Below are 23605 nucleotides of genomic sequence, written 5' to 3'. Positions count from 1 at the left end.
GGTGTTAAGATTGATGGTGCTTTTCTGCCCGGGAATCTCCAGACTCTGCACCAAGAACTGGCGTGCTAAGGCACCAGCAAAACCGCCACACCAGCCACCAGAGTCGCCCTGGCGACACGTGGGGCTCCTCCGCCGGGAATCTCCTAGTCCATGAGCAACAAATATTTGTCTGAAAGTGTGGCGTCCTCTCGCTCTCCACACCTTCACTGGGAATTACGAGCCCCAGCTGCTAGTGATCAGCCATCTTGGATCTCCCAGTCTGCTATTTTTTCTAGTGACGATTGGAAGTCTTGGGAGAGTGACTGGGAATATGATAATGAGGTTCCCAGGCTTCCTGCTTTTAACCTGACACTAGTTGTGACTTTAGGGGCTACTAATAAGGGAATGAAGGGTATCGCTCTTTGAGCCAGCGTGTAACGTAGTGAGGGCAGGGAGTTCTTGGTTTGGAGGGACAGGGCTCATGTTGGGGTCAGGTAGACCAGGGTGCAGGTACCTGTCCTGTTGGTAGGGAGACAGAAGTAGGTTGTGGATCCGCAGAGGAAGAAGATGCCTGCGGTGTTAATGCGGACAAGTGGATTGAGAATAGGTGTTGGCGTGTGTAGATTCCTCGTTTGGAGGGACTCGGTTCAGCTTCAGCAACCCAGAGTGAGGAGGAGGGAGAGACCCCTTTGAGAATTCCTGTCTGGGGAAGGGGTTCCATGTTTGAGGCAGGAGTGGAGGTAAAACAGAGGGGCTGAGTAAAGAGGCCATTAGCTTCAGGGGAAATGGAATAAGCTACTTGGAGTGAGGTATGGAAAGAGGGATGAGAGATGGTTGAGTTGAGCCACAGGCAGAGGGAGGGATGGTGCCTACGTATATGTGTCCATTGGAAGAGGTGACACATAAGAATGGGACTTGGGGGCTGGGCGCAGTGGCTCACGCCTGTAATCCCAGCACTTTGGGAAGCCACAGCGGGTGGATCACCTGAGGTCAGGAGTTCGAGACCAGCCTGACCAACATGGTGAAACCCTGTCTCTACTAGAAATACAAAAATTAGCCAGGCGTGGTGGCGCATGCCTGTAATCCCAGCTCCTTGGAGGCTGAGGCGGAAGAATCTCTTGAACCTGGGAGGCAGAGGTTGCAGTGAGCTGAGATTACGCCACTACATTCCAGCCTGCATGACAGAGCAAGACTCCACGTCAAAAAAAAAAAAATGGGACCTTGGATAGCAGGGTGAGGGACTTTTACATTGTGGTAATTGGTGGTGTATATCGAGAGAAGTATGAAGCTCTGTTAGCAAGGGCAGTGCAAGAGTTCCCAGCGCGGGTGAGGCAGAGCCTTTGTAGACAGTGTATGAAAAGCGGATGGGAATATGGTCCCAGGGCTGAGAAACTGGGATGGCTGAGTAGGCAGTAGAGGAAAGGGAACAACAGGTCCAGCCACGGCAAGTGCAGAGCTGGAGCGCAGTAACAAGGAGTGACTGAGATTGTTCCAGCCTTGGGGAAGTGAGAAGGGACTCTAAGGGAGCAGAGGCAGTGAGGCTGACTGGTAAGAGTTAGGAACTTGAGGAAGAATCGGAGTCTGTACTTGGGAGAAGGTGTTGAGAGGGGTTACATGGCGGGGTGGCCTCTTGTAGCAGTGAAGCCTTTTCAGTGGGGGAGTATTGGGGTTAGATTGTGGGGGTAATGAGGAGGAGGGGGCAGGGGCAGAAGAAAGGGAGGCTTCTTTTGCTGCCTCGTCGGGCTTTCTGTTTCCTCTTGAGATCTCATCTGATCCTGTTTGGTGTCCTCAGCAGTGTATAACTCCTGCTTTAGCAGCTCAGAGGAGCTGGTGAATAAGGGGGCCATTAGTGATGGGGGTTCCTTTGGCAATAAGAAATCGTCTCTCTTGCAAGATGGTGGCGTGAGACTGGGGAATGTGATAGGCATATTTGGAGTTGGTAAAAATATTGAGTCATTTGGAGAAGGTCACGGCCCTGGTGAGAGCTATATGTTTTGCCTTTAGGAGGAGGTCCCTGGGGGTAGGGATTTAGCTTTAACTCCTCAGTTAAGGGAGACGACTGCATACCCAGCGATTTCATGGGAGCTGACTGACTTGGAAGAGGAGCCGTCTATACATAACTGGTTGTCAGGATTGGGGAGAGGTTCAGGGGAGGTATTACGGAAATGAGGCTGTAGGTGATTAAGGATTTCAGTACAGGAGTGGGTGGGAGAGGAGGAAGATCCTGGAAGTAGAGTTGCAGGACTGAGGGGAGCACTTTTGGAGAGGCAGAAATCAGGGTTTTGAAGAAAGAGGGCACGGAGTAGCTGGATACGAGGAGGAGGAAGTGTGCTCAGTGCTCGGGAGGAGAGGGGATCTTGTAGATTGTGTGGGCTGTGGACTGTGGTGTCTTGACCAAATGTTAGTTTTTTGCTAAGGTTAGGGTGGCGGCTGCTGCGGGGGCTCTGAGGCAGGTCGGCCACCCTCGGGTGGTGTTGTCTAGTTGCTTAGATAGATAAGCTGTGGGAGCGAAGGAAGGAGGACTTCGTTTTGGTTGGCCAAGGTCACCAAGGGCTATTCCATGGTTTTCGGCTGTGTAGAGAATGAAGGACTGAGAGATGTCAGGCAAAGATAGAGCAGGAGCGGTTATGAGGGTGGCTTTAAGTTTGTGGAAGTTAGGGATTGTGCTGTGTGAAGGATTTAGGGGCTTATTTGGAGGGCCTTTAGCTGCTTCATAGCAGGGGCGGGGTAGGAGGGCAAAATTGGGAATTCCTGTTCTGAAGAAGCCTGCTGTCCTGGGAAAGAAAGGATTTCACCTTTAGAGGTGGGTGGGGCAGACTGTCTATCAGTGCTGCTGTGCTGGGGTTATGGCTCGGGCCCGGGGGAGAGCTGGACTCCTAAGTACATCACTGCTGTTGGAGTGGAGAGTTGTGCTTTGGAGGGGGAAAGCCTGTATCCTTTGCTAGCAAGAAAGTTTAGAAGGATAATAGTTTGAGTCTGAGAGTCCTCTAGGGAAGGGCTACAGAGGAGGAGGTCATCCACATGCAGGAGGAGCCAGCTGGGAGAGCAGTCTGGGGAGGTGAGGTCTGGAGCTAGAGCTTGTCCAAAGAAACGGGGGCTATCTCTAAAGTCTTGGGGGAGGACTGTCCAAGTAAATGGTTGTGACTGGAGGGTTTCAGGGTCAGTCCATGTGAAAGCAAAGAAATCTTGGGAATCAGGGTGAAGAGGAATGGCTAAAAAAAAAAAAAAAGCATCTTTTAGGTCTATTACAGTGTAACGGGTTGTGTCTGGAGGGAGAGGGAAAGCAGCGTCTAGGGGTTGGGAATTACCAGATGGATGGGAAGGACGGCCTGATTGACAGCCCGGAGATCTTGGGCTAGCCAATAAGAACTCTTAGTCTTTATGAGAGGGGGTGTAGGGGCATTGTGTGGAAAGTGATTAGCCCAAGGTGGCCTTGGGAGATAAGCCTGTTTATGATGGGTCCTAAGCCTTTTAGGTGCATTAATGAAATGGGATCCTGAGAGACATTAGGAAATTTGGAGGGTCTTTTAGCTGGATTTTGATAGGATCATGGTGAGTTACTAGAGAAGGGGTAGTGGTGTCTCACACTATTAGATTAACAAGAGAAGGCTGGGTGCAGTGGCTCATGCCTGTAATCCTAGCACTTTGGGAGGCTGAGGTGGGTGGATCACCTGAGGTCAGGAGTTCAAGACCAGCCTGGCCATGATGGTGAAACCCCATCTTGTAAAAAAACAAACAAAAAAAAAAACAAAAAAACAAGAGAAGCAGGGAGTGGACATTGGGGGAGGGGGGAGGCCTGGCATGGTGGCAGAGAGGAGTAGGAGAGAATCTAGTTGTGGGGAACACAAAAAGGTGGTGGAAGCTTTGAAGCTGGTTAGGAGGTCTCTGCCTAGGATGGGGTAGGGCAATGAGGCACAAGAAGGAAAGAGTGTGAGAAAACAAGATTAAATAGGGAGCAGGTAAGAGGTCTGTCACCCCCACAACTGAGAGCTGAGGGGATGAGTGCGTCCTGAGAATTCAGGCAAAGCCGAGTCGATGGCCGCAGTATTGGTTACAAAAGAGATGGGCTTACCTGCTACGAGTGGCAGCTGGGCGGAGGAGCTGCGGGAGTGCAAGCGATTCTTCACTTTGCATCTTGCTTAGCGGGTGGTGGCTCTGAGGTGCAGGCTTTTCTGTCCATGTGTTGACAGGATAATTAGATTTCCAGTGGCCTGTCTGCTGGCAGACTGGGCAAGGGCTCTTCAGCACTAGTGGGTTACGACATGCCCGCGCCCAGTGGCCTTTGCTGCACTTAAAACAAGGCCTGGGAGGGTCACTGCTGTCGGGTCTTTTGTGCCCTTGCGTACTATGGCCAGGCTGACTGATAGCTGCAGCTAGAAGCTGGTATTTAGCACGATCTTTTTGGGCTTTATCTAATTTACTTTGCTTATCCCTGTTGCTGAAGACTTTGAAAGCCAGGTTAAGGAGGTCTTGTTGTGGGGTTTGAGGGCCATCTTCAGCCTTTTTAAGTTTGCGCTGGATGTCGGGGCAGATTGGGAGATAAAATGGGTATTAAGAATAATAGATCCTTCTGGAGTGGCAGTGTTGACACGAGTGTATTTTAGGAGAGCCTCGGTAAGGCAGAAAAGGAATTGGGCAAGATTTTCATCTGCTTTTTGGGAAATTTCTTTAAGGTTCTTTAAAATTTACAGTCTTATGGCAGCTTTGTGAAGGCCTGCAATAAGGCAAGCAATCATATGGTTACAGGATGCCCAGCCGGGGTCTGTGGGTCGGTACCCGGGAAGGCTTCTCCTGGATGACGGCAGCGGCGCCTGCGGGCTTAGCAGGATCTTGCCGATGAAGACTGTCGGCAGGTGCCTGGGCTGGGAGCCACGCCCTTTCCTTCTCTTCTGGAAGGAGGGTAGAAGAGAGGGTAATATAGAGATCATGCCAAGTGAGTTCATAAGACTGGGTGAGACGTTTAAATTATTTGATATAAGCATTGGGATTGGAGAAGGACCCGAGACGTTTTTCAGTTTGGGAGAGATCGGAGAGGGAGAAGGGACATGGCGGGGATGATCCCTTTGGCCCCTGCCACTTCCCAGTGGGGAAGCAAGGGAGCTGGTTGCTGGGCATGTTGGGCTTGAGAGCGGGTAAGGGGTGGGGACGGGGAGGACTCAGAGTCAGAAGTGGGGTGGTTGGGGAGAGGGGGAGAAAAGGGTAGGGCTGGAGCAGGGGCATACGGTGGAGGATTATGATGCTTTTGAGGAGGAGGAAAATCAGCAGGGTCCAAGAGGAGTCATTGCCCAGGGCTGTGGGGAGGGTGACGGGGAGAGTCAGGTTTGGAGTGAGCGAGGAGAATTTGGAAAGTAGAACAGGACTGACAGAGGGCAGGACAGCTATGGAGGGTGAAGAAAGCCTGAACATAAGGAATCTCAGACTATTTCCCATTGCGATGGCAAAAGTTGTCTAAGTTTCTAAGTATATTGAAATCAGAAGTGCCATTTTGGGGCCGTTGGGAGCCATGTCTAATTTGCATTGAGGCCAAGCGGTATTACAGTAAAAGATAAGCCTCTTAGGACGGGCCTTTGAATGGAGACCGAGAGCATTGAGATTTTGCAGGAGACACTCAAGGGGGCTAGTTTTGGAAGGGGTAGACTGAGGGGCTCCTATACGGACAGGGGAGGGAGGGAGAGGAAGAAGAGACTGCCAATTGACAAGGGTGTCCCCTGTCCCACAGGCCTTGTCCAGAATAGAGGAGGTAGCCACTGAGTCAGGCTCTCTGAAACTGAGGAACCAGAGGCCTGGAGGCCAGAGGAAGCCCTTGGCCCAGCGCTGGTTCTTTCAAGAAGGCAGAGATGGCCAAGGGTTCCCAGTAAACAGCAAGAGTCTCTTACTCACCTCGGCCGAGACTCTGATGGTGGATGAGGTCACCAGCAATGGGAGAGTCTGGGAGATCCTCCAGGTCTTCAGCAGGTTCAGGAGCGGGAGGATGGCTGGGAGAGAAATGGAGAAGAGGGAGGGAGGGATAGAGGGAGAGAAAGAGAAAGAGAGCCCCCTAAGGGCACCCGGCCAGAGCCTACGCCATCCTGGGTTTCAGCACCAAAATGTAAGGTTAGCTTGAGCAGAGGGGGTTTTCTAAGACAGCTTGTCCCTAACACTGTTTGGACGGGTGGGGAGGGCTGCAGCAGTCAGGGGACTGAGAGGGTTTTGCATCAGGCTGGTCTGTTCCCTCCCCAGCCCACCCACAGATGGCCTGGGGGACCCAGCTAAGGGCATCAGGTGGGGCCCTGATGGTGGGGGTGCTGCATTTAGCCTTTCTCTGGCCACAAGCTCCCTGTTCAAGGTCTCATGCCATGCCACCTTGACTGTGGGTCTCTGTGGGGCGTGGCCTGCAGAAGGCCACACGGCACCTGTGCATCCCTGCATTGGTCACCACCCAGGACTGTGGCGCACAGAAGTGTTATCCATGGGCCTTCACTTTCTGCTCCAGACAGGGCACGGGGTTTACGTTCCATAAACAGAGATAAATGCCAACATGAACATAAACTGTAATATACACAGACCGTGTATACATTAAAGAGAAAAAAAGATCTTGGGGCCTTTGAGGGATCTGTGTGGACTTCCCCTGGGTGGAGCTGGGTCCCTAAGAGGCAAAGCCAGGGCCTGTCTCTTGCACCCGACACAACGCTGACGCCGGTGCAGCTTATTCTTTGTCCCTATGGGGGTGGCTGGAAAAGGGACTGTGATGGGCACAGGGCCTGCCATGCCCCCTTCAGGTCTTGGGGAGACGGAGACTTCAGGTTGCCTGGGCGTCCCCGGGAACAGATTTGAATTATTTTATGGCAACAAGCAAATTTCCTGGAGGAGATTTCTGGAAGAACCGGGAGCCACCCAGAGGGAAAGCTGTTGGAAACAGGAGAGCAGGAGGCCAGGAGGAAACAGGTCTGGGCAGAGGCAGAGGCTGCTTGGCCTGAGGCTCTGAGCTGAGAGATAGCTGAGGCCTTGAACCCCTCCTCCACCCTTCCTGGTGGCAGGCGAGAAGCCTGGCCCTGAGCAGGCCCAGCTGCTGCCTCCATGCCCTCTCTGACCTGCAGGAAACTCACCCAACCCAGGCTATGTCAGCAGCCGCACGGTGACCTAAGAAGCCAGGCTGCAGAGCAAGATGGAAAATTCCCGATGCTCCTGCACCTGAGGCTGCACCAGGGTGGGGACATTGTGCTCCTCTGGCCCTGACTGCACCGGGGAGGCCGCCCTTGCTCTGGGCTGGTGGCTCAGTCAGGAGCTGGGGAAAGAGCAAACCAAACAGCTTCAAGGGGAGGGGAACAGAGCCCCAGCCCTGACCTTCCACTTTGTTCCTGCGAGGCTGGACCCGGCGTAACTGGCTGTGTGTGTGTGTGTGTGTGTGTGTGTGTGTTGGGCAGGGATGGGGTGGCGATTAGAAAATGGAGGAAGGCAGACCTATTTTCTGCAGAGAAAAAACATCCAACAGCCCTCCAAAACAGGCTGAGAGTCTGAAAAAGTCAGGCCACGTTGGCTTAAAGAAATCAAGCCACGTTCCACCAGCATATCAAGATTTTAAATTTAAGAACTATGGGCCGGCACAGTGGCTCACGGCTGTAATCCCGTGCACTTTGGGAGGCCGAGGCAGATGAATCATCTGAGGTCAGGATCTCGAGACCAGCCTGGCCAACATGGTGAAACCCTGTCTCTACTAAAAATACAAAAATTAGCTGGGTATGGTGGCAGGTGCCTGTAATCCCGGCTACTTGGGAGGCTGAGGCAGGAGAACCACTTGAACCCAGGAGGTGGAGGCTGCAGTGAGCTGAGATGGCGCCACTGCACTCCAGCCCTCTAGCCTGGGCCATAAGAGCAAAACTCCTTCTCAAAAAAACAAAAAACGAAAACGAAAAAACAAACGGTGACAGTTCAGAAGCATACGTTCAAAAGTTCAGCCAAATCTGGTTAACGCACTGCTCGGTTGGCCTGGGGCCTTGGGGAGGAACATCCATGAGGCACCTGCTGTGTGCTGGGCAGGTTTGCACGGAGCCTCTCTTGTGCAGTCCTTGGTCGGTGAGGGCCACGTCACAGGAGGACGGGCTCAGCGCAGCACAAAGCAGAAGAGAAATGCTTAGGACCGGTGTCCTTTCTCAGTTTCTCCCTGGATGGCTGGCTGGAGCAGGCTGTTTCCAAGGCCCTGGAAATGCAGGTATTTTCCCTTCAGTCGTCTCCAGAGCAGGAGCTTCCCATGCCTCAGGAAATAAGAAGGATCCAGATGCCAGGAGAGGCATCCTCTGGACACTTGGCTAGGAGCCCGGGAGCCCTGGTGCCCAGCCCAGGAAGGCCTCCTGACCCCTCTGAGGCCCAGTCAGGGGAAGAAAGGAACAAAGGAAAGGAGGGAAGAAGTGAGGGAGGGAGGGAAGTAGGAAGGGAGAGAGGGAGGAAGCCACGTGGGATAGGATTTCCAGACCCAAGGCCGGCAATCCTCCTGGTTCCGATCACCTGATAGGCAAGCTGATTTGTAGTTTTCCATGGGTGACAAAAGCCACAGGAAGGTTGCAGAATCCCCCCTGCACCAGTAGACTTCGGGAGGCTACACTCTCTCAATAAGAATGTAAAATGGTAGATTGAATAAGATCTAGTGTTTGATAACATAATTTATGTACATCCTAAAATAACTGGAATAGTATAATTGAATTGTTTGTAACACAAAGAAATGATGAATTCTTGAGGTGATGGATACCCCATGTACCCTGATGCGATTATTATACGTCGTATGTCTGTATCAAAATATTTAATGTACCCCATAAATATATACACCTGCAAAAGTTTTTAAAAAATAACGTGAAAAGAAGGTGGAAGAGCCCTGGGCTTTCTGTAGGGGCCGACTCACTTCAGAGCCCCCTGGCATAGTCCAAAGCTGTAGAGAGGCGCTGGCAGCCCAGGAAGGGTTCCGTTTCCCAGTCTCTCCTCCCCTTTCTCCTGGTGCCCTGGGCACCTCCCTCTCAGCCCCTACCTCCCGAGCAAGGCTTGACTCACACACTCCTGAGTGGCAGCCTCTGGCCTCTCTCCATCTGCACCGCCCCCTCCCAGGACACTGGGGTGAAAAAGCCCTGGGAGGCAGGCTCTGGGTGCAGGTCAGAGGCTTCCCCATCTGTACTGGGGTCCAGCTGAGCCAGGCCCACCGGCTCTGCAGACCTCGGGATGGGAAGGAAAGGCGTGGGAGATGACCCTGAGCCTGGGGTGCCCCTCGGAGTTCCACAGATTGTTTTGGCTCCTGGCAGGGTCAGAGCAGCTTGGTGCCATCATGTGTGCTCCTCCAGGGCTCTAGCCAGGGTGGGACTTGCCCTGAAGGCCAGGGACCCCCACAGGGAAAAGCTGCCGCCTATGAGTGCCATGAGGAAATGAGCGATGGAGCACCCAGGAAGAACTCGGCCACCCAGAAAGGAGTGGGAAGTTGTCTGCCCAGCTGAACCACAAGCGTTACGCAGGTTACGCAGGGCCTCACCTGCTCTGTCCTGGCCGAAGAGGGACAGTTTTAAACTTCAGGCTGGCTTCTGCTTGGGTGAAAATGTTCGCAGGAAATCCCATTTTGGTTGTGACTGGTCAGGATGCCATGGAAAGTTGATAGCACACCCTGCTGCCACAGAGTCGCTGGGGTCTTTTCAGCACTCTAAATGCATTATGCCATTTATTCCTCATGGCGCTTCTTTGAGTTGGATCCTGTGGTTTATACCCATTTTTTCAGAAGAGAAAGCTGAGGCTGTACCTTACTCAGCTGTGGACTGAGAATTCAGTCAGGCTGACTGGGAGAGCTGGGAGTCCCAGCACTTGAATCTAGCAGCTGGAAGCCTGGGAACGCGGGTGCCCCGTTCCACACCGCTGTAGTCAGGGCTCTTGTCACCTGGGGCTCCTGAAGCCAAGACTCGAAACAGAGCAAGTGCAGGCCTGGGGCATGGTGCTAAGATGCAGACACCTGGAGCTGTTGGCCATGCGCCGTTCAGCAGGTCCTCCCCGCACAGCGCTGCTGGATGGTCTGGTGCGCCAGTGTCTGGATGGGGCCTCAGAGGACTACTTACCTCCCTTCCTGGAAGCGTCTCCCTTCAAGGTAGGCCTGGAACTGAGGTTTTTCAGAAATGGGAAATTGGCTATGAGCACCTGCAGCTCTTTCTACTTTAGAAGAAACAGCATAATACCCTGTTTTACAATGACCTTTTGTTTTTTTAAGTAAACTTCACAGAGAAAGAAAAAAGAAAAAGAGAAAAACCCAGAAGGGATCTCCTAGCAGTCTGTGGCAGGAAAGGGGCCTGTGACGGTATTTTTGGTAGCTTCGAATGATCAGAGGCATCTGCTCAGGACGTGGTGTGGGGCCCCGGGGGTGGCCCTCACAGAGTCCCTCCCAGGAAGGAGGTCTGGAAGCTGGTTTTTCACAAGAAATGTCTCCATGCCCAATCTGCTTCTGTAAAGGCTGAGACTGCCACCCTGCTGGATGCAGACAGGATGCAACGTGGCCACACATATCTCAGTGGCAGCTCAATGACTTGGAGGAGATACTCTGCAAGGGCCTAAATTCTTAGCCCCTGGGAGACTTAGTCTGCCTTGCCCATCACCCTGTGCCCCAGAGCAGGGTCTGACTTATAGGAGGGGCTCAAAAATATTCGCCAAGCAATAAGAAGTATTAAGAAAATGTTTCCTGAATTGACAGGAAATGGTGCAATAATATGGCTCCTGCACAGCCTTCTTCCCTGGATTCCCTCCTGAAGCACATTTTCGCAGGTGGCTGGGAACACAGAGGCACAGAGAAGCAGGCAGCCTTCCCAGGTCCCCCTGCCATAATGGGCCTCCACAGCCAATCTGTTAGGATTGCTAGGCCATTTTTTAGAGGAGGTGATTTTGCCCCCTGCTGTGTCCATCCACAACTTAGAGCTTGACCACTGTCACTTACAAAATGCCGGCACAGCCATCTTCGCTGATACTTCTGTCTTCCCTCTTGATGAGGATTTGTATGAGCTCGAAGAAAAAGTGTTACAAGCGCCGGGCGCGGTGGCTCACACCTCTAATCCCAGCACTCTGGGAGGCCGAGGTGCGTGGATCACAAGTCAGGAGATCAAGGCCATACTGGCTAACACAGTGAAACCCCATCTCTACTAAAAAACAAAAAATTAGTCAGGCATGGTGGCATGCACCTGTAATCCCAGCTACGCAGGAGGCTGAGGCAGGAGAATCACTTGAACCCTGGAGGCGGATGTTACAGTGAGCCACGATCACACCATTGCACTCCAGCCTGGGCGACAGAGCAAGACTCCGGCTCAAAAAAAAAAAAAGAAGTGGCAGCCAGGAGCCTGGAGTCTGCCCAAGCCACGTGGCCCCAGCTTTACCGAGGTCGTTATCAAGCAGTGCTGCTCACAGCCTCTATCCCTGGAAAACCCCAGCTACGCCCGGCACTGTGGGGCTGTTTACTGGGGCTCTCCCCAGGTCATCCCTCCTCTGCCCAGGGAACAGGTCTTTCCTGTTCTTCTGCTTCTCCTTTTCTTCCTCATTCCAGTCCGCAGTGGAGGTTTAATCACCGCAGTACACTTGGTAAAATCTAAACCATCGGACTAACTCTGAGGTTTACAGTTCACCCCCCTGCAATGAGGCCAGATGCTGATGTCTATGGGGAGGATGTTCCTAATCCAAACTATCTTCTTGTGGTAACTGCTCCAAAGGGATGTCAGCAGCTTCACTAAGTAAAGTCACACCACTCTACTTGCCATTTGGGAGAGTGGATTTCCTTCGTCTAAATGCACATTTCCCTGCATTCTCCTGTATCTCTGGATGTGGGAGAGCCCTCTCAGTGACAAGGGGCTGCAGGAGGGCCTGGGGGAGCTGCTGAAAGCCCCTGAAAGGGGAGCCCCAGGCTGAAGTTGCTACTGAGAGTTAATTATTGTTAGACATTTGCATTTGCTATCCTCTGGTCTGGCTGTTGGCGCCGAGGATGACATCGGCAAAGGCACAGATGACATAAGCCTAAGGTGCAGGGTCATGTTCTGAAAACCCATTTCACTCCTCAGCACACCAGTAAGTTGTCCACTGACCAAAAGAGCAGCATAGGTGAAGGAGCCCCAAATACACTTGACGGTGATCATGTCACCTGCAGCCGCTGTGTGCACGGTGCTTTCCAAGCAGCGGCAAACGCCAGGCCTGACTGGGGCACACTCTCAAAAGACTCATGCCCAGAGCAGTGTACTGGGATACTGGAATTTGATAGACTAGGGCTGGGGCCTGGAGCTCTACAGCCTGGAACTCCTGGGCTCAAACAATTCTCCCACTTCAGCCCCCCGATGAGCTGGGACTACAGGCATGTGCCACCGTGCCCTGCTAATATTTTAATATTTTGTAGAAACAGGGTCTCTCTGGCCAGGCATGGTGGCTCACACCTGTAATCCCAGCACTTTGGGAGGTCAAGGCAGGCGGATCACCTGAGGTCAGGAGTTCGAAACCAGCCTGACCAAAATGGAGAAACCCTGTCTCTACTAAAAATGCAAAATTAGCCTGGCCTGGTAGTGCATGCCTGTAATCTCAGCTACTCGGGAGGCTGAGGCAGGAGAATCCCTTGAACCTGGGAGGTAGAGGTTGCGGTGAGCTGAGATAGTGTCATTGCACTCTAGCCTGGGTAACAAGAGCAAAACTCTGTCTCAAAAAAAAAAAAAAAAAAAAAAAAAAAGGAGAAGAGGGGGAAGGGTCCGGGGAAAAAAACATTTAAAAAAAGAAAGAAAGAAACAGGTCTCCCTGTATTGCCCAGGCTAGTCTTGAGCTCCTGGACTCAAGAGATCCTCTCGCCTCGGCCTCCCAAAGTGCTGGGATTAGAGGCGTGGGCCACCGTGCCCATTTAAATTGAGCAGATTGTGTGGAGAGTTCACCATCCCACTTCAACTTTCTCTATTATCAGTATCTTGTATTGGTGTGGCACATTTGTTACAATTCATGAACTAATACTGACACATTATTATTAAAGTCCATATTTTATTTTATTTTATTTATTTATTTATTTATTTATTTTGAGACAGAGTTTCACTCTTGTTGCCCAGGCTAGAGTGCAGGGGCGTGACCTCGGTTCGCTGCAACTTCCACCTCCCAGGTTCCAGCGATTCCCCTGCCTCAGCCTCCCGAGTAGCTGGGATTACAGGCATGTGCCACAACATCCGGCTAATTTTTGTATTTTTAGTAGAAACAGGTTTCTCAATTAGCTGAGCATGGTGGCGCCTGCCTGTAGTTCCAGCTACTCAGGAGGCTGAGGCAGGAGAATTGCTGGAACCTGGGAGGCGGAGGTTGCAGTGAGCCGAGATGGCACCATTGAACTCCAGCCTGGGCAACAAAAGTGAAACTCAATCTCAAAAAAAAAAAAAGAAAAGGGAAAAAAAGAGATTTCTCCACATTGGTCAGGCTGGTCTCAAACTCCCAACCTCAGGTGATCCACCCGCCTTACCCTCCCAAAGTGCTGGAATTACAGGCGTGAGCCACCACGCCCGGCCAAAGTCCATAATTTTTTTGATGTTGTATATTTCTGCAGGTTTTGACAAAGGCAAATGCCATGCATCCACAATAACCAAACCAAACCAAAGTTTCATGCCCTAAACGTGTGCTTCACCTACTCATCCCTTTCTACTGCCCATTTTTCCCACCTCCATTCTGAACTCCCGGCAACCTATCTTTTTACTGTGTATATAGTTTTTGCTTTTCCAGAAAGTCATATAGTTGGATTCACACAGTAAGTAACCTTTTCAGATTGGCTTCTTTCACCTACAATATGCAGTTAAGATTTTTCCATGGCTTTTCGTGGCTTGATAGCTCATTTTATTTTCGTGCTGAATAATATTCCATTGTGTAGATGTACAACAGTTTGTTTTCCACTCACCTATTGAAAGACATCTTGCTTGCTTCTGGCTTTGGCAATTGTTATTGTCATTCTCTTCTGTTTTGTTGTGGGACAGGGTCTCATTCTGTCGCCCAGGCTAGAGTGCAGTGATGCGATCTCGACTCACTGCAACTTCCGCCTCCCAGGTTCCAGCAATTCTATCTTGGCTCAATGCAACTTCTACCTCCCGGGTTCCAGCGATTCTCCTGCCTCAGCCTCCCCAAGTAGCTGGAACTACAGGCATGCGCCACCACACCTGGTTAATTTTTGTATTTTTAGTAGAGATGAGGTTTTGCTATGTTGGCCAGGCTGGTCTCGAACTCCTGGCCTCAAGTGATCTGCCTGCCTTGGCCTCCCAAAGTGCTGGGATTACAGGCATGAGTCACTTCACCCAGCCTGATTTTTTGCAATTATGAAGAAAGCTGCTTTATAAACATTTGTGAAGTTTGTGTGGGTAGAAGCTGGGTTTTACACTAAATTGTGTTTAGCTTTGTAAAGAACTGCTCAGCTGTCTTCCAGGTGGCTGTCCCATTTTGCATTCCCACCAGTTACTGCTGCTCTGCACCCTTGCTGGTAGTATTTGGTACTGTTGTTGAAAACATTTTTTTAGGCCAGGCACAGTGGCTCATGCCTGTAATCCCAGTGCTTTGGGAGGCCGAGGCAGGCCGATCATCTGAGATCGAGAGTTCGAGACCAGCCTGACCAACTTGGAGAAACCCAGTCTCTACTTAAAAAAAATACAAAATTAGCTGGGCATGGTGGCGCATGCCTGTAACCCCAGCTACTCAAGAGACTAAGGCAGCAGAATCGCTTGAACCTGGGAGGCAGAGGTTGCGGATGAAGATCGCGCCATTGCACTCCAGCCTGGGCAACAAGAATGAAACTCTGTCTCAAAAAAAAAAAACACTTGTTTTGGGGCCATTCTAATAGATATGTAGTGGCATCTCCATGTTGTTTTATTTTATTTTTTTATTTTTATTTTTTTCTCCCCCATCAATGTTTTATTTGCAATTCCCGATGGCCTATTATGTAGAGCATCTTTTCATATACTTATTTTCCATCTGTTATCTTCTTTGGTGAGGGGTCTGTTTAGATCTTTTGCCAATTTTTAAATTGGGTTATTTTCTCATTGTTGAATTTTAGGAATCCTTCGTGTATTTTGGATACCAGTTATCACATATGTGTTTCGTAATCAATAGCTTGTCTTTTCATTCTCTTAATGTTTTTTCACAGTAGTTTTTAATTTAATAAAGTTCAATTCAACATTTTTGTTGTATCCTGGATTGTGCTGCTGGTGTCGTATCTAAAACTCATTGCCAAGCCCAAGTCACCTAGATTTCTTCTTGTATTATTACCTGGAAGTGTCACAATGTGATGTTTTACGTTAAGTCCAAAATCCACTTGGAGTTAATTTTTGTGAAAAGTGTAAGATCCGTGTCTAGATTGATGTTTTTCCATGTGACTGTCCAATTGTTACAGCACTATTTATCAAAAATTCAATTTTTTCTCCATTGAATTGCGATTGCTCCTTTGTCAAAGTTCAGTTGATTATATGTTTGTGGGTCTATTTCTGGGATCTTTATTCTGTCCTATTAATCTGTTACTGTTTTTTATTTTGCTAGTGGTAATGTAAATTGTGTTTTTAGTTTCAAATTCAAATTGTTCATTGCTGGTATATAGGAAATGATTAACTTTTATATATTACCTTCATGTCTTGCATCCTTCCTGTAAATGTTTATTAGTTCCAGGAGCTTCTTCCTCATGCCTTGTTTACATTGTTGACATCGTAGACTTTGTAAACAATCTTATATCCTGATTTCCCCCAATTGTGTCAGAAATGTTTTTGATGCCATTTTATTTGTTTTTTTTTTTTTTTTAGAGACAGGGTCTGTCACCCAGGCTGAAGTACAATGGTGTGATCATAGGTCACTGTAGCCTCGACCTCCTGAAGTCATGCTATCCTCTTGCCTCAGCCTCCCCCTTTGCTGAGACCTCAGGCACACACCACCTTGCCTGGTTAATTTTTTGTTTCTTTGGTAGAGATGGGGTCTTGTAGTGTTGCCCAAGCTTAGTCTCAGACTCCTGGCTTCAAGCGATTCTCCCTGCCTTGGCCTCCCAAAGTGCTGGGATTATAGGTGTGAGCCATCGCGAGCAGCCTGGAGTAGCTTTTAATGTACTTCATCATTCCTCATACAACAAATACTTAATGAAACACTTGCAATGTACTAAGTATATTATGTGCTATTATTTTAATGTAAAAGTTTTAGTAATTTGATAGAAAATATCAAATATCTTGTAATTTTCATTTTAAAATTACGCTGTTGTTTTTTTAGGTTTAGACTAGAAAATGTTCATGACTTGTCTATATTGTTGGTATATTTTTCTATTTATGTGTTAGCGTTTTCTTACCATTTGAACTTTGTTTATGGTGTTTTGTTAGCAAAATTTTACATTCTTAACTAGTGAAATATACAGATTCTTTCCCTTCATGATTTTTATCCATTGTTATTTTTTATTTATTTTTTTTTGAGACAGAGTTTTGCTGTTGTCACCCAGGCTGGAATACAATGGTGCGATCTTGGGTCACTGCAACCTCTCCCAGATTCAAGCGAATCTCCTGCCTCGGCCTCCTGAATAGCTGGAATTACAGGCATCTGCCATAATGCTGGGCTAATTTTTTGTATTTTTTGTAGAGATGGGGTTTCATGGCTGGTCTCAAACTCCTGACCTCAGCTGATCTGTCCACCTTGGCCTCCTAAAGTACATTGTTGTTGTTTAGAAAGTGGATTACCATGTGGAGATCTGTTTTTCACCTATTTTATTTTCTGTCTCTTTTTCCTTCTTCTAGCTCTCTCTTTTTAAATATATATTTTTTAATTACCTTGCTAACCCACCTAGATTTCATTTTGATGTAAGATGTAAGATGAGGAATATTTTTTCCTATATAGTTATTTTTTCCCTAGAATTATTTTCCCATTGATCTGTGGTGCTAATTTTGTCATATATTAAATTCTTACATATGCTAAGGTCTGTTGCTTGGCAATTCTAAGTTAAAAAAAAATCTTTTTTTTTTTTCTGTATTTTGACTAGAATGACTAAGTCTACACATTAGTTTGGAAGAGAACTAACTTTACAATAGTCAGCACTTTGATCTAGCAACAGGCGGTCCCACAGTCAAGTTTTTTACTTTCCTCACATGGGTCAATAGTTCCAGTTAGGACTACTTCTATTCCTATATATATATATATATATATTTTTTTTTTGAGATGGAGTTTCGCTCTGTTGCCAGGCTGGAGTGCAGTAGCACGATCTCGGCTCACTGCAACCTCCACCTCCCAGGTTCAAGCGATTCTCCTGTCTCAGCCTCCCGAGTAGCTAGGACTACAGGCGCACACCACCACACCCGGCTAATTTTTGTATTTTCAGTAGAGACGGGGTTTCCACCATGTTGGCCAGGATGGTCTTGATCTCTTGACCTTGTGATCAGCCTGCCTCGCCCCCCACAAAGTGCTGGGATTACAGGCATGAGCCATCGCACCCGACCCCTACTATTTATATTTTGTTGCTATTGTGCCATACTTATATAATTTTCTAAACATTTATTCCTGGTATATAGGAAAAGTGTTTACTTTTTAGACATTTCTGGGATGGTTGGGGAGGGGCCAATCTGAGAAAAAGTGTTTGTAGAGTTCATCTAATGTCCTGACAGAGATGCATTTTGAAGTCAGACTATTGTGTGTTCTAGTGTTGTCACATTGATCCTGGCCAAATAACTTGGACTCAGTTTTTGTTGTTGTTTGTTTTTACCTGCAACAGGGGATAATAGTATAAGTCCATTATTCTTAACCCAAAAGGCATGGGGCCAGGTTCTTCTTCTTCTATTTTTTTTTTTTTTTTTTTTTTTTTGAGACAGTTTTACTTTGTCGCCTAGGCTGGAGTGCAGTGGTGCGATCTTGGCTCACTGCAACCTCTGCCTCCCGGGTGCAAGCAATTCTCGTGCCTCAGCCACCTGAGTAGCTGGAACTACAGGCATGTGCCAACATGCTTTAGCTATTTTTTTTGTGAGTGTATTTTTAATAGAGATGGGGTTTTGCTATGTTGCCCAGGCTGGTCTCAAACTCCTGAGCTCAGGCAGCCTGCCCTCCTCGGCCTCCCAAAGTGCTAGGATTACAGGTGTGAGCCACTGCACCTGGCCCAGATGCGTTTTGGAATAGAATGTATTTTGGATTTTAGAAAGATAATATGATAGCTAAACCATCTATTCCGTAACTCTACCACTGGAGTCTGGGGTAGCACCCTATAATTAAGTACATTCATATTTCTGCAGAAATAAAGTGAGATGAAGAGAGTATAAAAAGCTTTACAGCAGTATAGGCCAGATTTGCTGCCAAGTGAGTTTTAAGAACTTCGTGAATTTTGGAAGTGTAGACAAGCAAATTATAAATGTTAAACCAGTTTAAAGGATATTTTATCTAAAACAGGGCCTGTCCCAATAAAGACTAATACTTTATTAGGTCATTTTCTTATTTTTAGATAAACAATCTAAATAGCAAATTATAATTCTATCTCCATTCCAATACCTCTTAATTTCATTTCTTATTGTATTAGCTGGATTTTCCAGAATGTAAAATAAATGGAGTTAGAAGCCATCTTGGAGCTTCTAACTTCTAATTTATGGTGGCTGTAATCCCAACACTTTGGGAGGCTGAGGTGGGAGGATGGCTTGAGCCTGGGAGTTCGAGACCAGCCTGGGCAACATGGCGAGACCCCCATCTCTACAAATATAAACAAAAAAGTAAACTAATTCACCATTATGATGTTAATTAGCTTAGCTGTCATTTTAGATTTTTTTTTTTTTTAAAGATGGGGTTTCACCATGTTGGTCAGGCTGGTCTTGAACTCCTGACCTCAGGTGATCCGCCTGCCTTGGCCTCCAAAGTGCTTGGATTACAGGCGTGAGCCACCACGCCCAGCCTAGATTTTTTTTTTTTAGAAAGGGTGGGTCTCCTTTTGTCCCCCAGATTTTTTCCCTTCATGATTTTTATCCATTGTTTTTTTTGTGTGTATATAAAAAAATACAATATATAGGCTGGAGTGCAGTGGCGTGAACACAGCTTACCACAGCCTCGACCTCCTGGGCTCAAGTGATCCTCTCACCTCAGCTTCCTGAGTAGCTAGACTACAGGTATGTGGCCCTATGTGAAGATCCTTAATGTAGTCATTTGGTTGTGGCACAAGTCTGGATCTTGGATTTGGAGGCTAGTGAGGGAGCTGAGTACCTGGTTGGTTGTTGATTTGTAGCCTAAATGGTACAATAACAATACTGTTTATGAAAAATGAGGTATCAAGAGAAGGAAAGCCTCATGTCTACCCAATTAGCTTGACACTTATGAATGTCTGGACATATCCCTCTGAGTGTCAGAATTGTATTTCTCATATTTAAAAAATCATAACTGTATGTGTGTGTGTGTGTGTGTGTGTGTGTGTATATATATATATATATATATATTTTTTTTTTTTTTAGACAAACTCTTGCTTATTGCCCAGGCTGAAGTGCAGTGGCAGGATCTCAGCTCACGGCAACCTCTGCCTCCCGGGTTCAAGCGATTCTCCTGCCTCAGCCTCCCAAGTAGCTGGGACTACAGATGTGCACCACCACGCCTGGTTGATTTTTGTATTTTTTCATAGAGACGGGGTTTGCCATGTTGGCCAGGTTGGTCTTGAGCTTCTGACCTCAAGTGATCCACCTGCTGTGGCATCCCAAAGTGCCAGGATTACTGGCAAAAGCCATTGTACCTGGCCTCCTATCTGTATTCCTCTTACTATTGTTTTTGAGATGGAGTCTCACTCTGTTGCCCAGGCTGGAGTGGCACAATCTCGGCTCACTATAACCTTGGCCTCTGGGGTTCAAGTGATTCTCCTGCCTCAGCCTCCTGAGTAGCTGGAATTACAGGTGTGCGCCACCATATCTGGCTAATTTTTGTAGATACAAGGTTTTGCCATGTTGGCCAGGCTGGTCTTGAACTCCTGACCTCAAGTGATCTGCCCACCTTGGCTTCCCAAAGTGCTGGGATTACAGGTGTGAGCCACTGTGCCCGGCCTGTATTTTTATATTTCTCACTAATCAAAATGTTCTTTGGGTAAAGACATTTAAAGATTTCAGGCATTTTTCTTGGCATTTTGTATAACCTTTCTGCATTAACCCTTTTTATCCATCCCAGGCAGTTTGTTTAAAAAACAAAACAAGAAACATAGAGTATTTAATGTCCACACTTTTATTTTCATTTTTAGAGAAGGGGTCTTGCTCTGTCACCCAGGCTGTAGTGCAGCGTTGCGATCATAGTTTACTGCAGCCTTCAACTCCTGGGCTCAAGTGACCCTGCCACCTCAGCCACCCAAGTAGCCAGGACTCTAGGTATGTGAGCACTATCACACTTGACTAATTAAAAAAAAATTTCTATACAGACGAGATGTTACTGCCACGCTGGTCTTGGCCTCCCAATGTATTGGGGGTTATAGGCATGAGCTACTGCAGCCTAATGTTCACCTATTTGAATTGACCTTTTCTGTTCCTCCTATTCTTTTACTTAAGCATAAATAACATAACCAATATTTAAAACTATTCTATATTTAATCCTAATTCATCTAGATTTTGCCTTATAATGTAAAAACTTACTTTTCTAACAAATTACAGAATTTTAGTTTTTTACACCTAAAAGGATCCTCTAACAATAAAAACTGAATTATTTGCTAGTCTCTCATCCACTGATTCTAGGAGGGTGGAATCCGTCAAGGCTCTAAGGATGTGGAAATTCATCAGCTTTTCTTTAGAAGATTGGCCCAGTAGATTCAGATGGGTAGTCCCAGAACAACAATTTCTGAACTGGAAGAAACTTGCTTCCTTGTTAGGAAACTTTACTACTCCTGACAGTTCTGAAGAGGATGTGGTTGGTGAAGTTTCCTGCTTCTGGTGGTCACATGGTTACGTGCCCTCCCGTTGTGTGGGCCTGGTGGCTGCAGAAACAGGGGCAACTCTTACTTCAATTGGCATGAGACCAGCAGCCACACTCACCTGCAGGAGGTCAACAGCACCAGACTTGCTCAGTGAAAAAACAGGGCATAAAATGTATTAGCCTTAGACTTTCCAAGATTTTTTTTTTTTTTTTTACTTTTCAGGATTTTTAAATCATCTCTAATCAGTGGCTCAGGTTGCCAGTCTGGCATTTTGAAAAATCCTGTACATTTAAAAACATAGGTTACTATGAATATACGGTTTGTTCTTTTTTCCTTAACATTGTGATGGTGGTTTTCTAAACTTTAATATAAACCAATTCCTTAATGTCACCTTCAAGTATTATTAAGGAGGCACAGAAAATGTATACATTCTATGATTTTTCTAGTCCTGTTTCCTCAAGGTAAATAAGAGTTTCTACTCTTGAAAATACTGGTTCTTACTGAGTATATTTTTCTCAAAACTACTAAAGATCATACTAATCCTTTTACTATATAGTTAAAGCATCCAATGGGACTTGGAGTTCACATTCAGTAATACCGTTTGAATGAGGAATTGTAAAATAAAGGCCTTGCTTCACATGCCAACTTACAGTCAGAGCAGATTTCTTTTTGGAGACAGGGTCTTGCTCTATCACCCAAGCTGAAGTGCAGTGGCACAATCACGATTCACTGCCGCAGCAAACTCCTGGGCTCAAGTGATCCTTCTGCCTCAGCCTCCTGAGTAGCTGTGACTACAGATGCAGGCTTATCATGCCCAACTAATTAAGCAAAGTTTTTTTTTTTTGTAGAGATGAGGTCTTGCTATGTTGCCCAGGCTCATCACAAACTTCCCGCTTCAGCCTCCCAAAGTGCTGGGATTATAAGTGTGAGCCACAGCACCTGGCCAGAGTAGGTTTCAAAACCAAAGTTGTAGTTTGTAATTTAATTATATCCTATAGCTACAGTTTACATTTCTGGCTATAAATTATTTTTTTGAGATGGGGTTTCTTTCTGTCACCCAGGCCAGAGAGCAGTGGCACAATCTCCACTCACTGCCAAGCTCTACCCCGAGCTCAAGTGATTCTTCCACCTCAGCATCCTAAGTGGCTGGGACCACAGATGTGCACCACCACACCCTGGTAAGTTTTTACATTTTTGGTAGAGACAGCATTTCACCATGTTCCGCAGGATGGTCTCAAACTCCTGAGCTCAAACGATCTGCCAGCCTAGGTCTCCCAAAGTGCTGGGATTACAGGTGCGAGACAGCACACCTGGTGCTGGCTGAAATTTCTTAAGCCAAGTAAATTTGTATAAGTGTCAACAAAATCACCAAAGCTACAATGTTTAGATGGTGAATATTTGTCTGCATATACCAAAGGCTTAATACTTAATTGTAGGTAAACTACAATGAGCTATCTATCACCTGATTCGTTAGCATGACTGTTATCAAAAAGACAAAACGTAACTAGTGTTGATGAGGATGCGGAGAAAAGGGAACCCTTACAATTAAGGGGAATGTACATTAGTACAGCCATTATAGAAAACAGTATGAATATTCCTCAAAAAATTAAATAGAATTACTCTGTGACCCAACAATTGCACTCCTTGGTATGTATTCAAAGGAAGTGAAATCCATTTGTTGAAGAGATATCTGCAATCCCATGTTTATTGCAGGAGTATATACAATAGCCAAGATATAATTGCCTTAAGTGTTCAACAGTGAATGAATGGATAAAGAAAATATATCTATACACAAATACTATACAGCTGTTAAAAAGAATGAAATCCTGTCATTTATAACATGGATAAACCTAGAGGACAATACATTATGTGAAAATAAGCCAGATACAGAAAGACAAATGCCACATTTTCACTTACATGCTAAATCTAAAAATGTTGATCTATAAGTAGTGAATAGAACAGTGGTTACCAGGGACTGGAGGTGGTAGTGGAAAGGATGGAGAGAAGTTGGTGAAAGGCTAAAAAGTTACAATTGGAGAGGAAGGGCCCAGTGCAGTGACTTACACTTGTAATCTCAGCACTTTGGGAGCCTGAGGTAGGATTGCTGGAGACGAGGAGTTTAAGACCAGCCTTGGTGACACTGGGAGACCCCTATGTCAATTTTTTATCTATCTTTATAAAAGATAATCAGCCAGGCCTGGTGATGCATGCCTATAGTCCTAGCTACCTGGGAGGCTAACGTGGCAGCACTGCTTACCTCCAGGAATTTGAGGTTGATTTGGTATCCTATTGCACAGCAGAGTGACTACAGTCAACAGTAAGGTATTGTGGGTCCAGGAACCATGGCTCATGCCTATATTCCCAGCATGTTGGGAGGCTGAGACAAGGGGACTGCTTAATGTTAGCCAGGAGTCTGAGACCAGCCTATGCAACATAGTAAGACCCCATCTGTACAAAAAATAAAATTAGCTGGGTGCAATGGTGTATGCCTACAGTACCAGCTCCTAAGGAGGCTGAGGTGGGTTACTTGAGCCACTCTAGCTTGGGCAACAGAGCAAGACCCTGTCTTAAAAAACAAAAAATAACATAACTCGATCAAGACAGTTGAAGGTGAGCAAAAAAAAAATTTAAAAATTAAAAATAAGGTATTGTGTACCTCAAAATAGCTAGGAAAGAAGAATTTTAAATGTTCTCACCACAAAAACATGGTGTTTCAGGTGATGGATATGCTAATCACCTTAATTTGATAATTATAATGTATACATGTATTGAAACATCACACTGTACCCCATAAAT

General features: G+C 46.9%; 1 long non-coding RNA gene across 3 annotated transcripts in view; it reads left to right on the top strand.

Annotated features, from left to right (window-relative positions):
• LOC105728543 (uncharacterized) overlaps positions 1-22114 on the top strand; it is a 79772-nt gene extending 57658 nt beyond the window's left edge. For all 3 annotated transcript variants that reach the window (XR_001110054.2, XR_010338562.1, XR_010338563.1), the window contains 3 exons: positions 18944-19040; positions 20147-20270; positions 21871-22114. This is a non-coding gene — a long non-coding RNA (uncharacterized LOC105728543). The remainder of the gene's footprint in view (positions 1-18943; positions 19041-20146; positions 20271-21870) is intronic.
• The last annotated feature ends 1491 nt before the right edge of the window (positions 22115-23605 follow it).

Source organism: Aotus nancymaae, unplaced genomic scaffold, assembly GCF_030222135.1.
Source record: "Aotus nancymaae isolate 86718 unplaced genomic scaffold, 86718_ANA_hifiasm-v0.15.2.pri h1tg000062l, whole genome shotgun sequence".
NCBI lineage: Eukaryota > Metazoa > Chordata > Mammalia > Primates > Aotidae > Aotus > Aotus nancymaae.
Note: the sequence above shows the minus strand (reverse complement) of the source record. Positions and strands in the feature narration are given on the sequence as shown.